Genomic DNA, 15097 nt, shown 5'->3' on the forward strand with positions numbered 1-15097 from the left:
TCTGGAGTGCTGATATCATTGATAGTTTGTTATTTAATGATAACAATTACCTTACCATTGTTATCAATACCAACAACTTTTCTTTTTTCCCACCTATCACAGATACCACACTATTTCATTTCTAGTTAATGTTACAGTACTGATACAGTAGTTGGCAATACTAGGTCTGGGAAATGAAATAAAATAAGTATTTAACATATGAAGTAGTTTGGCATCACTTTCACATTGAAAAGAACAGTGTGGAGAAATTACACCATTTTAATGCTTTTGTCATAAGCTTCTGCTATATTGAATATTTTGAGGAAATCAAAAATGAATCCTTTCACAGTATCTCTGAGTGGGCAGCTGTAAATAATGCATTAGTGAAACAACAGAAGTACTGTTAGGATATTGATCAATAACACTGGCACTTGAGAAACTGTTGGCATGATGTGTGATGCAAACATTTGTACATTGTGGTGGGTTAACAGACTGCTGAGGCCTTCACTGAACCAGATCTAAAGCTAAATAACAGTAGCTCAATATTGGAAAATTGACTTTCACGTGTCGTTCGCAACCTCTATTACAAACCTGTTCCATTACGGGTATCATTAGGGTTTTGTCTTTGTGCATAACTGTAGGCAAAGAGAACTTCAAAACTAAAATGTATGGTGCAGTAAAACTCATGTAAGTTGTATCAGTTGGGACCATCACATTTAATACGACTTACACAATGTCGAGGTTGCAGGGAAACTGTATACGTTGTAGAAAATCCGATTTAATCAGTAATCTACACTATGCATGCGTACTTCAATGCAGCCGGTTAGTGCATATTTGATAGTTTGTCACTGCATCTGGTAAGGGCACTTGTGGTGAGGGTTCAAGACTACATTTCCCCCATTCAATGCATCTTGACTCTTTGCAACATGCGCACTCACAATCAAGTCTACGGTTCCCGTGGTTCAATGCAGCCAGACAGTAATTGGGCATCAGTCAATGGGTTAGAACGTCATTTCCCGTGATTCAAAGCAAACAGTAAGTGCGGGAGTAATGGAGAGTAGGGGAAAGGCATTACAAGTTAGAAGGTAATTAGTATGAGCACTGCAAAGAAATCTAATTGGTTCTGATAGGAAACTGAATGGGAATCTGATGAATGTAAGACTAGGCAATTATACATTTTATAAATATAAGACTTCTGTGAGTCTACTGTAGTACACAGTACAGTCTCACTGGCGATGCCTTCATATGAGAGGCAAAGACTAAACCCAGCATTAAACCTTGCTTGGCAATGCACACTGATGGAATTACCAGGCTCTTCTAGGCTCATCTAGGAGGGTTATGTTTTCTAGGTGAGGGCAGAGTATACACTGTGTAAATTAATTTTGCTGCTAGGTTTTGTTGCTAATAAAAGTTTTATTACTGACCCCGATAATCTCTGTTTACATCATATTCAATTGGAAACAAATGTGTCACAATCCAGTCTCCTGGTTTGGACATGTTCCCGGATACCATTGAATATTTTTACAAGCAGAAGCAAATTTAACGGAGAGAACTTTCTGTTCAAAGTAACTGCTTTCAGCTTTATCTGGGAATATCATTGAAATATTGTCTTATTTTACCTGATTAGTGAAAGCTCCACTGTTATCAATAATCAGGAAGAGCCACAAGTATCCCAGAGTAACTGTAAGCACCTAACTATCAAAATGGGATTGATGATTTGGGCTGGCCTGGAAACTAATTTGCAACTCCACAAGCCAGGAAAACCTCAATAATATACTCAAAAACAATTTTAAAAAACTATCTGTAATATTTTCAGATTGTGCTGAACTTTGGACATAAAGTGCCCAGCCCCCCACAATTTTCTTTCTTCATAGTAATTCTTGCATTTAATTTAGTATCTTATGGCATCAAAAAGTCTCAAAGACTTTTTCAGGATTTAATTTGGAGCAACTGTGCGTTTCTAGGTGATAGATATACAATAGTCAATATGAGATATTTACAGAAGAATAATTTTTACTAATGATAAAATGTATGCGTGTGTTTATGTATGTGTCCATATAAAACTAAATGGAAAACTCAGCATTCAAAAGGTCTTATATGCTCGTAGGTTTTATATTCTCTTTTTTGGCATTTGATTTTAAAATTTTAAACCAGGATTTTTGACAGGACTGATTTCAGATGGTTTATTTGAATAGAATTTATAAGTATGTGCACTAATTCGAGTTATAGGAATCACTTCTATCACTTATCACTTCTTGATTTCCTGTTAGGCTTCTATTTCAGCCACAGAATTAAGGGCAAGGTTACAGATCTGTAACTTTAATCAAGAGAATTGCTGCTCTTTTCAAAAGTTCATTATTGATTGTAGATTATGCACATTACCGCATGTGGTTTGCTGCTTAATAAGAGATGTGGTTGCACTCCAAGGCGTTCTTAAAGCTTATTAACCTCCAGGTGCTTATACAGACTGCTGACAATTCTGCAGTGTGGTGTTTAGAAAGTCAGCAGGAACCAGCACAACAGAACACAATGCGAGCAACACAAATGATTTTGCAAATGCTAGACTTGGCGTGCAGATTGCATTTAAATAAAGCAGTTTAAAGGAGATGAAGTTGCCTTTGTGTCAATGGACAATAGTTTGGGAAGAGATTACCCAATGAAGACTCATGAAATGCTGTACACAGGATCCACTGAGAAGATTTGAAAGTGAACAAAACTAGTATATTGAGGTCAATAATTGGTAATGAGGTTTTGTGTGAACCTAAACCAATCGGAATATCTTGTAGCTGTGCACTTAGCCACAATAATAATAATAATAATAATCCTTGCATTTGATATGCACTTTTCACATCTTCTATATGTCTCAAAGTGCTTGACAGAATAGACTGTAAAGTGAATTGACTGTGTATTAGTGAGTGAAATGCGGCAGCCAATTGGGCACAGCAGTGTCCCACAAACAGTCGTGGTTTGAAGTGACCAATTTATTATTGTTTTATTTTCTTGAGGGATTATCATTAGGTGTAATAATAATAATCCTTACATTTGATCAGGGTCTTTCACGTCAGAAGGATATTTCAAAGAGTTTCACAGGATATACTGTAAAGTGTAATGACTGTATTTTGTGGGTGAGCGCAACAGCCAATTAGCACACAATGATGCTCCACAAACAGACATGAAGTGAATGATGAAAATACAAGGCAATGAACCAAAGGGGTATCTATCCATTTTGATACATATGCAGTTGAGGTAAGCCAATATTCCCTGAAATGCCATTGAAGTACTATCTGTGTGGAGGCAGGTTCAAAGACTCCCCTGGCCAGCTCAATGGCTGTAGTGGGTGGCTTTGGTTGGAATTATTGGAATGAAGTTGGGCCTCATAATTTGTGATAATTGTCCCCAGTGATAATTGTCACATATAATACCACATTTTTCACCCCCATTGTTTTTCTCCAGTGCTAAGGTTTGAACACTCCTCTTAACACTCCCGACCCCTGACTGTCCAGCGCCTTGGGACGTCCTTCCGACATGAAAGGTAATCTATAAATGTAATTTGTTGTTGTTGTTGTTGCTAATGACTGCTTAGTCTGTGCCCATTGTCACACAGCAATGAAGGCAACAGATTAAACATATCAGCTTCCCCAGTGAAAGACTGTGAATTGGGGTGGCTAGGTTGCACAGTACCAGCAACCCTAGCTTCAGCCTCCAGAACAATAATTATTTCTGACTTCTCACAAGAATGCTTCAACTTCTATCTTCTGGTCAACGGATGTATAGTTTAGGGCCGAATAACAACATGGACATAATGTTGAAGAGTTAACACTCATTCAGCCTCAAGTATTCAAACCTTCCCTGTACCATGGCTTGTTGAAGCTATATAAACCTTTTACTTCACTGAGAACATCACAAATATCAGGTGCATAGAAACAAATCTACAAATACATAAAGGCAAAAGTGAATATCGCTGGTTATATTCCATGTTTCAAAGGGACCATACTTCTTGTATATTATTTTAGACACTGTCTCCGACCATTCTGTTGTTCACAAGTTGCAGATCATCTAAAAGTCTATAGTTTGTGTCCTTTCTTGTACTGGGCTCCCTGTCCTCACCCAACTCCACTGACTCCCCATCCCCTAGCAGTTCAAGATCAAGATGCTCGTCCTAATTTCTACATCCCTCCATGGTCTTGCCCCTCCCTACATCTTGACCTCCTCAAAACCTACAAACCCGGTCACTCCCTCTGCTCGGTGATGTACAGGAGCCTGTTTCACGTCCCCTATGTCCCCTGCTCCACCATCGGTGGTTGGGCTTTCAGTGTTTGTGTCCCCACGCTCTGAAATTCCATTCCAGAGTCCCTTCAACTCACCCCTTCAATCGCCTCCTTCAACATCAGCCTCAAAACTTTCCTCTTTGACCACGCTTTCAGCAATCTTTCCCTCCCTTGACTCAACCCCCTTGAACCCCATCTTGAGTGCAAACCTTAGACATATCAGCTTCCCCAATGAGAGACTGTGAATTGGGGTGGATAGGTTACACAGAACCAGCAACCGGGTACTGTGTTGAGAGTCCTCCCAACATGAAGGGTGCTGCATAAAAGTAGATTTGTATTAGATTGTACTCATTAAGACTTTTCATTAATTGGAAAAAGGAGTGATTTATATCTCTTGAAAATAGCTACAGGTAATGTTTAGTTTATTAAAGGTTAGCATAATAGTAATCCACATGACATTAAAATTGTATTATCCACTAGTGACTATTAAGATCAACATAAATTGTACAGCTGTCTAATAAAACTGCCAGTCCGTTATGAGATTGCTCTGTTTTATTATACTCTGTGAACTCAGAGCTTATTAATCAGATATGAATATTAAAAAATGATTTGGTTAATAATTCAATTTATTTTTAACAGTATCACATAATATTCAAATCTTTGATTAAGTGGGAAGAGATTCTAGTAGAATATGTATATTGCATTTTTAATCCTTATAATTTGAAAGAAGGATATTTACATGAATTAGTGTCACGGCCAACAATCCTACAGTTAAATTGATGATTCACATCATGGCTGTTTGTGGGACATTGCTGTGCGCAAATTGGCTGCTGTGTTTGCCTACAAAATACACAGACATTACACTTTATAGACACTCTGTGAAGTACTTTCAGATATTCTTGATGTAGCAAAGGAATCACTATATCAAATGCAAAGATTATTACTAGTAATTAGTAAAAGGCTGATTATAATAAGAGTCTTGTTCTTGTCTATATGTATAGCGTGACAAAAATACCAGAGGGATCTGGGCAAAACATTCAACTTTTTAAGTTAGTACGAGGAAATCAGTTCAGTACATATATATATAATGAGTGGATAAAACATTACTTATTTCTGCCACGTGTCGGGATAACCCTCAAGGGGATTCTTTTTATTCAAAGGCAGAGTTTAAAGATATGAAAGAACAGTGTGCTGAACCATTGTTTACCGAGTCACAATTATTAGATCAATAATACCTATAATGTGCTACTTTACCTGTAAAACGACCTTCTGCTTCCTTCTCTACAGCCAATTTTTGAATCGTTGTCCTTGTCTTTCCCTTGATATCTGGTGACATCAGTTTTGTTAAGGAGAGTCTCAACAACAACAACAGCATGCACTTATATAGCCCCCTCCACATAGGTTAGCGTCTAACAGTGGCGGAAGCGGGGGGGGGGGGGGGGAAGGTGACCAGAAGCACAGTCAAAGAGGAAGGTGGGACTTGAAAAAGGGGAGAGATGGGGCAAGGCAGAGGGATTGAAGGAGAGTGTTCCAGAGTTTCAGGGCATAGTGGTTGAAAGTGCGACCTCCAATGGTGAAGCAGATGGTGTGAGGGATGAGCAGGAGGCCGGTGGCAGACATAGGGAGGTACCAAGGGGTGAATAGATTTGAACATGAGTGCGAGGATCTTGAAGTCGATCCATTTGGTGATGGAGAGCCAGTGGAGCCTGGTCAGAACTGGTGAGATATGGGTACGGAGTTTGGTCTGGATCAGTATGCGGGCGGCAGAGTTCCGAATGAGCTGAATTTTTTGAATAGTGGAGACTGGCGAGGTGTGTGTTAGAGTAATCCAGGGGGAAGGTGACAAACGCACCCACAAGGGTTTCAGATGCACTAGGGTTAGGGTTAGGGTAAGATATGGTTGGAGGTGGGCAATGTGGCGGATGTGGAGGAAAGCTGTTCTAGTCAAGGAGCGGATGTGGGTGAGGAAGGACAGCTAGGGGTCAAAACAATATCTAGATTGTGCACTGGTTCAGTGAGTCTGAGGGAGAGCCCCAGAAGGTTGAGGAGTTCAGATCCACGGGAGTGAAGATGTTGAGGGGAGCCAAGGAAAATACTTCTGTCTTGATCACGTTCAACTGCAGGAAGTTTGCAGTCGTCCAAGCTCTGATATCTACCAGATAAGCTGATAGAACATCGGCGACCTGGAGTCGATGCTGGAGGAGGCAAAGTAGATTTGTGTGATACACGTGAAAGTCTCATGCGGTACTTTAAAGACCTTTCCCCACTTTGTCAACTTGAAAGCTCACCTCCTCAAAAAAGTGTATGAAATTGGTCAGACAAGACCTACTCCTTCTGAAGCCATGCTAGTTGTAAATGTTTACGTTATTTTTATACAACTAATCTTCCATTTTCTTTCTGATGATGGACTCCAGCAGTTATCGAGGTTAGGGTAGTGGGTCTCAAGCTATTAGCCATGGCTCTGGTACCTTTTCACAAAATTAGTTATCCTGTTCGTGCTCCAAAGGTTGGATGTCTTTTGAACCTATGTCTTTGTTTTTTTTTGCAAAATTCAGCTATATATTTAAAGATTTACCTGTTGGTTTCCTCTCCTCCTAATGTACCATTGTTTGGGCCATTTCCTTATTGTTTTCCATCTGCATTTCTTATAAAAGTCGGAGGGGGAGTACTTTCTGTGTGAAGTATTCTTGCTAATCTCTCTTCAATAAAATACACACAGTCATAGCATTTTACAGTGTATCCTGTGAAGCACTCTGATATGTCTTGAAAATGTGATAAAGTGCTATATCAATTGCAAGGAGAGTTTTTACACTTATAATGATATTTAGTACTTAGATATTCTTGATGTTACATATCATTTTTTAATCTCTCGGTAGCTCATGACTCCACATCCTCTCTTCAGCCCCTCTCCAACACAGGTTCCAGGAGCACTGGGTGTGCATCCCAGAGAAGCACTATTGACTTTAGACTTCAGAAGTGACATTTCCAACCAGCCTGGGATCCAAAGCTACCTGATTGTGGGAAAATAAGCACTGTTGAAACTACAACAATAAAGAGCAGAATGATAGGTTTCCCATGGTGGTCTACATTTTGTCATGCTAAGCTGTTTGGTTTTGTGGGGCTATAGAATAAAACTGCTGTGGATTCCTTTCCCCCCAAAGCTGCTGCTAGTCTTTCAACACAGCTCCTACCACAATAAACCTAACAGAACAAATTGCACTTGTGTGAAGCTGCTACATCTATTCAATGGTGCCCTGTGGTCTAATTCCACTGTCAGAGCAAAGAAAAATGAGGGGAAAAGTGAAAGGATGATTTACTGAGTAATTTTGTGAGATATTTTAAGGTTAAAATTACAGTGCTGTTATGTTCACAGCTGGAGTGCAGTGTAGATGATTCTTGCGCACTGGATGTTGTGCAGTCCTGGCACTGATGCCAGGGAACTGCCACTCCATTCAGGTTAATAACAGTATCCAAGTCAAGCACAAGGAAAGGGGATTAGGAATGGTGGCTCATGTGGAGTAAAAACACCGGCACAGATTAGTTGGGCTAATTGGCCTGTTTCATTGCTGTAAGGTTCTATCTGACAGCGTGTTGTCAGGAGTATTTATGCTTGTTCCATAGAGCAGTTGGACTAGACTCTCAACATTCTTGTTGAGCCTGAAAAGTTCATAAACTGTTTGGACTAGGTTTCTACCACATCTAATAACAGGTTGTTAGTTGATCAGCAGATCGCTTTTCCGGGGTAATAATCCCTTCAAAAAATAAATAAATAAAAATAATAATAACTATAATTTGGTCACTTCAATTTATGACTGTTCGTGGGACACTGCTGTGCACAATTGGCTACCGCGTTTCGCCCAGGAAATGTATGGCCAATTCACTGTGATTCTGTGAAGTGCTTTGAGACACTTAGAAGATGTAATAAGGCACTATATCAAATGCAAGGATTATTATTATAACTCTAAATTCATTACACAACATCATTTTACTTTTTACTCTTGACTTTGTTCATAACCAGCAGAATGTGTGTTTTCTGCACTTCCAAAGAGGTGTATATATAATTAATATTGTCGGTGTCCAAAATTAGCTGCCACATTAGCTTACAAAATACTCAGTCACTATAGTGTACGATGCAGTAAATCTTGTAAAGTACTTTGAGACATCCTCATGACGTGAAAAGCGCCATATGAAATTCAAGTATTAATATTCATTATTATTGTTTTATTGCCTCCTTGCTGTATTTTTTGAGTTGGTGAAGGCCATCGCATATTTCGCTGTGGACAATATGCTCACTATTGCTATCTAGCGCAACTTACATTTTCTTCTTAATTCTTACATGGTGCAATACAATTATTACCAATCATTACTTTAAACTATAGTTTCAGTAAAAAGCTCAAGCTTCTCAGTATGGCAGGAGGTGCACAGAACAATTCTTGGACACTCAAAAGCAATTGAACTATTGCCAATTTTTGCATAAACATCTGCAGACAGAAGGAAGCCATTCGGCTCATAGAGCAAGATTTGTGCTTCAATTTCAGTTACTTCAGTTACTGACTCCTAACCAGTGGAAATAACTTCTCTCCATTTACCTGAATGAAACCCCTCATGTTCTTATACATCTCAATCAGGTCCCTCTTCAACCTCTTCTGCTCCGAGGAAATTTACATGTAAAATATTTATTTCACAAAATGTGGTTGAGTTACTAGTGGCAAAGTCATGACTAGAAAATGTATCTGGTTTACTGATAGGTACAGCAAGGTTTGTTTTCTTGTCTGTGATCTTAATGTTATGTTTAAATTAATTTATGTTTCTTTAATGCTTTTATCACAATATAATTATAATGTGGGGGTGTTATTATGTCCTCAGAGGACAGATGTTATTATGTCCCTAATGTATAAATTCAGCTGTCTGTCACTTCTCTCCAGACGTGTTTGCCTGCTCACCTGAAAATGCCTTCAATCGAAAGGTGTTACAAATTGTGGGATGTAAAGCCATAAAACATTGTTTTAATAATTAAATCACATGCTGCTGGAACTAGATTTATTCAAACATGAATTTACTTGTGATCTAAGTTACGATATACCAAAAAGAAATTCCTCTTGAAAAAAAANCAGCTGATTTATATAGACAAAGATAAAAGCAAAACTACCATTTCTATTTGCTGGCATGTTTATGATGGTCGGACTCTTGAAAATCCTGCCAAAATGTAATTACTGAAAGACCATGGAAAACATATTTAGGCTCCTACCTACCAAATTAATATTGTCATTATGGCAAAGAGTGACTCTAAAACAACCACTGTAATTGTATTAACTCTTGGTTGGATAACACAGCAGTTCTGAATAGATGTTTAATTTAAATCATTATTTGTTTCAGTAAAACAGCTGGAACTTCTATTATTCACAAGTGTTTCCTAGCAAGAGGGCTCATTCAATCTTGTTAAGATTTTTAAAAGTAAGAACAGATGGGAGTCTCTCTCTTTCGCTCACGCACATACACACATTCTCGCAAAGATTGTAGAGTATATTTCTTCTTCAGTCAGTTCAATTGGCTTCTATGAAACTGGTTTAGATACACTTTGCCGGCCTTGGCAGTGAACGGTTATAATGGGATTTTCCCATTATGAAATCACAGCATCTTGCCCACATACTCACAGGAATGGTGGAATGCTGTTGTTAACACTTCAAAATGATAGCTTTGTTTCAGTTCAACAAAGTATCTGATCAACTACAAATGATACATAAATGCTATTTAATGTTTCATTGTTTCATTGAGGTTACTGCACCAAGAGGGAAATGATACATTTTGATACTGTATTGTCGAATTTTGAAATATAGACCCAATATGAATAAATAGTAACTGATCCAAGATATTTCAGAGTGAAAAGATAATAAATTTAGCTTGATGCCTTTTACAAGTTTGAACAATCTGATTGTTGTACGCACAATTAATTTGTAAATTGCATCCAATACAGCATCAGATTAAATGGTGTAGGTGGATTGATTCACAGCACAAAAATGACGTACCCTAGCAAGAATCAAATCCTTCAGGAGAGGAGGAGAGAGTAGAAGACAGAGAGCAATAAAAAAAAAGCTCAGAGTGCTGTAAATTTTAGGAAATTAAGTTCCCTGTTGATTTGCAAATGCTGAAGATGTCGAAGACATTCCTAAATCTGATCAATGTTTCTTAACAAACTGATAGACATTGTAAAGAAGCATCAAGTCAGCAATATCACCCTACTCCTGAGCTTGTTTGTAACCCTATAGGTTTGGCAATGGTTGCTGACCTTGCCAAATGAGCACATTTCATATTCACGTAGAGTAAAATAGCTGAAGGCAGCAAACATTTATCAAAACAGCTGGTTAACAGCAAGCAATAAGACTTGCATGAGTGACTGTAATAACCCAAGATGGGTCGTGCTGGCATTGCTTGTAGGAAATGCCCTTCAGACTTTTATAGACAGGTGCAGTAAAATAAAAAATCTTTGTTAACATTAAATCTATTTTTTTATGAGAGTATTGACCTTGTGCAGTTCACTCTTTTTAATGAAATCTGATTAATATTACTGCAAGGAGCAAAATCTTTAGATGTGACACAGGTGCCTCTGATGATTTATGCTCTAGTTAAGTATCTTATCCATACAAGTAGTATTACAGAGAATAAAGGGTACTTTTGTTGCTTTTAATTTAAAGATTAAAAAAACATGAATGCAAAACTGCAAATATATTTTTAATCTCCTGTATTTTAGTGCTTGTCATAGTTAAGACAAATATTAATTGTTTTAGTAAGTAACCTTAGTAAGTAAATTTATTTACTATCACCACAGAATATTATCCTTCATAATAGTCTTGAGTAAAAAACATTTTTTAAAAGGAATTGCTGAGTATAATTCATTTGGTGTTGTTACTAAATAAAACTAGTAGGGTTTGCCAACTAAAGGTATAATAATAATAATAATAATAATAATCCTTGCATTTGATATAGCGCTTTTCACGTCGGGAGGACGTCCCAAAGCGCTTCACAGAATATACTGTAAAGTGAATTGACTGTATATTTGTGGGCGAACGCGGCAGCCAATTGCGCACAGCAATGTCCCACAAACAGTCGTAGATTGAAAATGACCAATTTATTATTTTTTGTTTTGGAGGGATTATTATTAGGTGTGTGGAGTAAGGAAACTTGCCCAAGGTTTCGCCCTCTGCCTGGAATTGAACTCGGGTCTCTCGCTTGCAAAGCGAGTGCTCTAACCACTGAGCTACAGGACTCCACACATGTCATTAGTCTGCATGCTAATTTTAGGGCTGTAACGTGAGCAACAAATAAATGATAAAAACAAGTTACTGGTTGGGTATTGGAAAACATTTTGAACTAGCATTTATCGCACCTTAAATTAGCAACACAGGTTGCCAGCTGTAATCTACAATATCCCAGTTTGAATCCTGGGATTTTCAGTAGTCAGTAACTGATTATAGATTCGTAGATGTGAGAGAGATGGAGAGATTCTCTGGCAAGTCTTGCTGTGTAAATTGGGAACAGTCCAGACAGTGTAAACCTTTTTTTTGTGCACACGATGTATGTTTTCTCCTTTAGTCAGCCTGTCAGACTGTACCATTAAGATTTTGAAGGATTTTCCCTGTTTGACTGGTAAATTTACTGCTTATAAGTCCACACTGCCAAGGTTAGAAAATGTACTGATAAAACACACTGACCATCAATGTTGGTAAACTGTACCAATAAATGGACAATACAGCCCAAAGCTTTAACAAACCATTGCCTCTCACTTCAAAACAACAATGCTACTAATAAAACGATGTCAATTAAACACTGGATTATTATTGCAGTATCATTGCCAATTTCATTCATTGAATCAATTGGGGGTGTAGAGTCTACTCTGTTTGTTCAATATAGCAAATTTGCTGTGGCTAAATCCTCTTTTGCTCCATTTGCTAAACTTAGTGATGATGTTGCTGCTTAAGTACATATTTTTAAATGTATAATTTAATGATAATTTAATGTTGATGATAATTTAAAATTATATTGCAATTATTTTGAAGCTCATACCAAAACAATTATCAAATAAAACAGAGCAGAATAATATTTAACATACATCAACATATATTATATTGAGCAACACATATTAACAGTGCAAAATAACCCCCATGATCTCTAAAAAGATTTTGAACTACTTGTAATTCCCAGCAAAAAACACCACCTCCCTTCCTGAGTTCTCTTTCCTTTTCATCCCCTGTAGAATAAAATGCTCAACATATTCATCAAGTCATGTCAGTTTTAAATCTTTTCTGTGAATCTTAATCAAGTATTGGACTGAGGATGCTTACTCAGCAAAATAAATAGGAAGAAAAGATCTAATGGGAGAATGTTTAATCACTGTTTTATTCCAATAATGAATGATCAAGTCATAAGTCAGGTATACATGTTTCTCACTGGTGGAAAAATAGGATATTCTATTTTTCCCCATGCTATATTTGAACGACACACAATTCTAGTTCATAAATCAAATTACACATTGGAAACCCTCAAATAGACATATATTGTTATGTAAGTTGAGGAGTCATGTGTAAAATGATTCATAGCTTCATAATTTTGATCCCATAATTGAGTTATAATTCCATCGCAACCACTAAAGTATGAAACAAAAAATGGAAAAGTCAACGACTATCATTTTAATATATTGCTTCGAGTAGAACAAATAGAAAAAAACTAACAGAATAATAAATAAAACAATTCTTCAACAATGCATGCCAAGAATGCTACCAGATTTACAAAATGACTGTACAGTAATTATCAAAAGTTCATACTGAATGACTTAGAGAGTGTTGTCACTCAGGTCAATGTAACATAATTATAAGAGCAATTGAATACAGTCCTGAAATACTTGCAGAGCTTAGAATTGTGGGACTAACATATCACAAAACTATGGCGATGATACAAAATATAATAGGATCAATAAAACAATGAACACACCAACTTAACATAAAGCAGCAATAGCAGTATAACATAAAACTGTGTGGTGAATGTAATATAGAACCATAGGCAAATATAACATACATACAATGGGGTTCACAAAACAACAACAACAACAAAATTACATTTGCATAGTTCCTTTCACATTGGAAGGACGTCTCAAGGCGATGGACAGACAGAGTTTTGAACCCGAGCTGGGGGTCGGGGTGGGGGAGGGAGAAGGGCATGGGGGTAAGCAGGGAGATTGAAAGCACGGTCGGAGGAGGGTCTTGAGATGGGTCTTGAAGGTGGCAAGGGAGGAGATGAGGCAGAGGGACTGTGGGATGGAGTTCCAGAGTGTGGGGGCAAAGTGGCAGAAGGCCCATTCGCCAATAGCGAGGCAGGGGACGTGAAGCAGGCCCACTGAGCGGAGGAAGTGCACAGGATGGTAGGGGGTTAAAAAGGATGCAGAGGTAGGGGAGAGCAAGACCATGGAGGAGTTTGAAGGTGAGAATCAGGATCTTGAACTGTATCCTCCGTGTGATGTGAAGCCAGTGGAGTTGGGCAAGGATGGGGGTGATAGGGTCACAGAGCCTGGTGCGGGAGAGGACATGGCTGCAGAGTTCTGGATGATCTGCAGCCTGTGGAGGGAGGAGTTAGAAAGGTTGACAAGCAATGTGTTTGCATAGTTGAGCCTCGTTGAAATGAAAGTATGTATGAGGATTTCGGCGGCCTGCTGTGTGAGACAGTGGCAGAGCCAGGCAACGTTGTGGAGGTGGGGGAAGGCAGAACAGATCATGGTGCAGATGTGGGGTAGAAAGGATAGTTGAGAGTCAAACAAGATGCCAAGGTGTTGGACTGGCTTAGCAAGGTGGGGTGTGCAACCGTGGATGGTGATGCTATCAGCACCCAATCAGGACCTGTCCGCGCCAATCAGGAGAGCCTCAGTCTTATTGATATTCAACTGAAGAAAGTTAACCCCATCAAGGACTTGATTTCTGACAGATATTCTATCAGGACAGCAGTGGTCCTGGAGTCGAGGGTGGAGGCAGAGAGGTAGAGTTGGGTGACATCCGCATTCACGTGAAAGTTGACCCCGTGTCTGCGGATGATATCACCAAGAGGGAGCATATAGCTATTGAAGAGGAGGGGACCAAGGACAGAGCCCTGAGGAACGCCGCACGCGAGGGTCCGGGGGCTAGAGGAGAAGCCATTTGTGGCGATTAAGTGCAGGCGGTGTGAAAGGTACACAAAACACTGTCACTTACAACTGTGGAGTGAAGGGAATGCAATGTTATGGAACCAATAGCATAGGACCAGGGAACCCACAAAGCAACATGACATAGAACAGCAGAGCCAGTGTAGGTGTGCAACAAATCTAACATGGAACTATAACCCCAAAATTATATATCCATGTTGTGCAGACTGTGGGGCCGATATAACACATATTCTGTCAGCTAATGTAATATAGAAGTGTGCCATCAGTGTGACATAAAATTGTAAGCCTGTGTAAGAACACAAGAATGATAAGAGTAAATGTAAAACTGACCCAAAGACTCAACACAAGATAAAACAGAGCCCATATAACCCAGGGCAGCAAAGTCAGGGTAACATCAAAAAGGATGCAGCTGTGTATCAAGAGCTGCAAGCCTCATGGAGAAATATATCAGGAGCAGCAACCCAGTTTGTTATCATAACTGCAACACAATATGACACATAATTGCTGAGCCAACGTGGGAAATAACCACAAGGCAATGGGGATATCCAAATTGAGAACATGTCAAATAATGTGACACAGTGTGGCGTAAGGAGCTACTGCAATATGGTGCTCCAGGGTGCTCCCTCACGTGAAGGGTGCTATGTAAATGCAAGTTGTTGTCATAGTG

Source organism: Callorhinchus milii, unplaced genomic scaffold, assembly GCF_018977255.1.
Source record: "Callorhinchus milii isolate IMCB2004 unplaced genomic scaffold, IMCB_Cmil_1.0 Scaffold4, whole genome shotgun sequence".
Taxonomy (NCBI): domain Eukaryota; kingdom Metazoa; phylum Chordata; class Chondrichthyes; order Chimaeriformes; family Callorhinchidae; genus Callorhinchus; species Callorhinchus milii.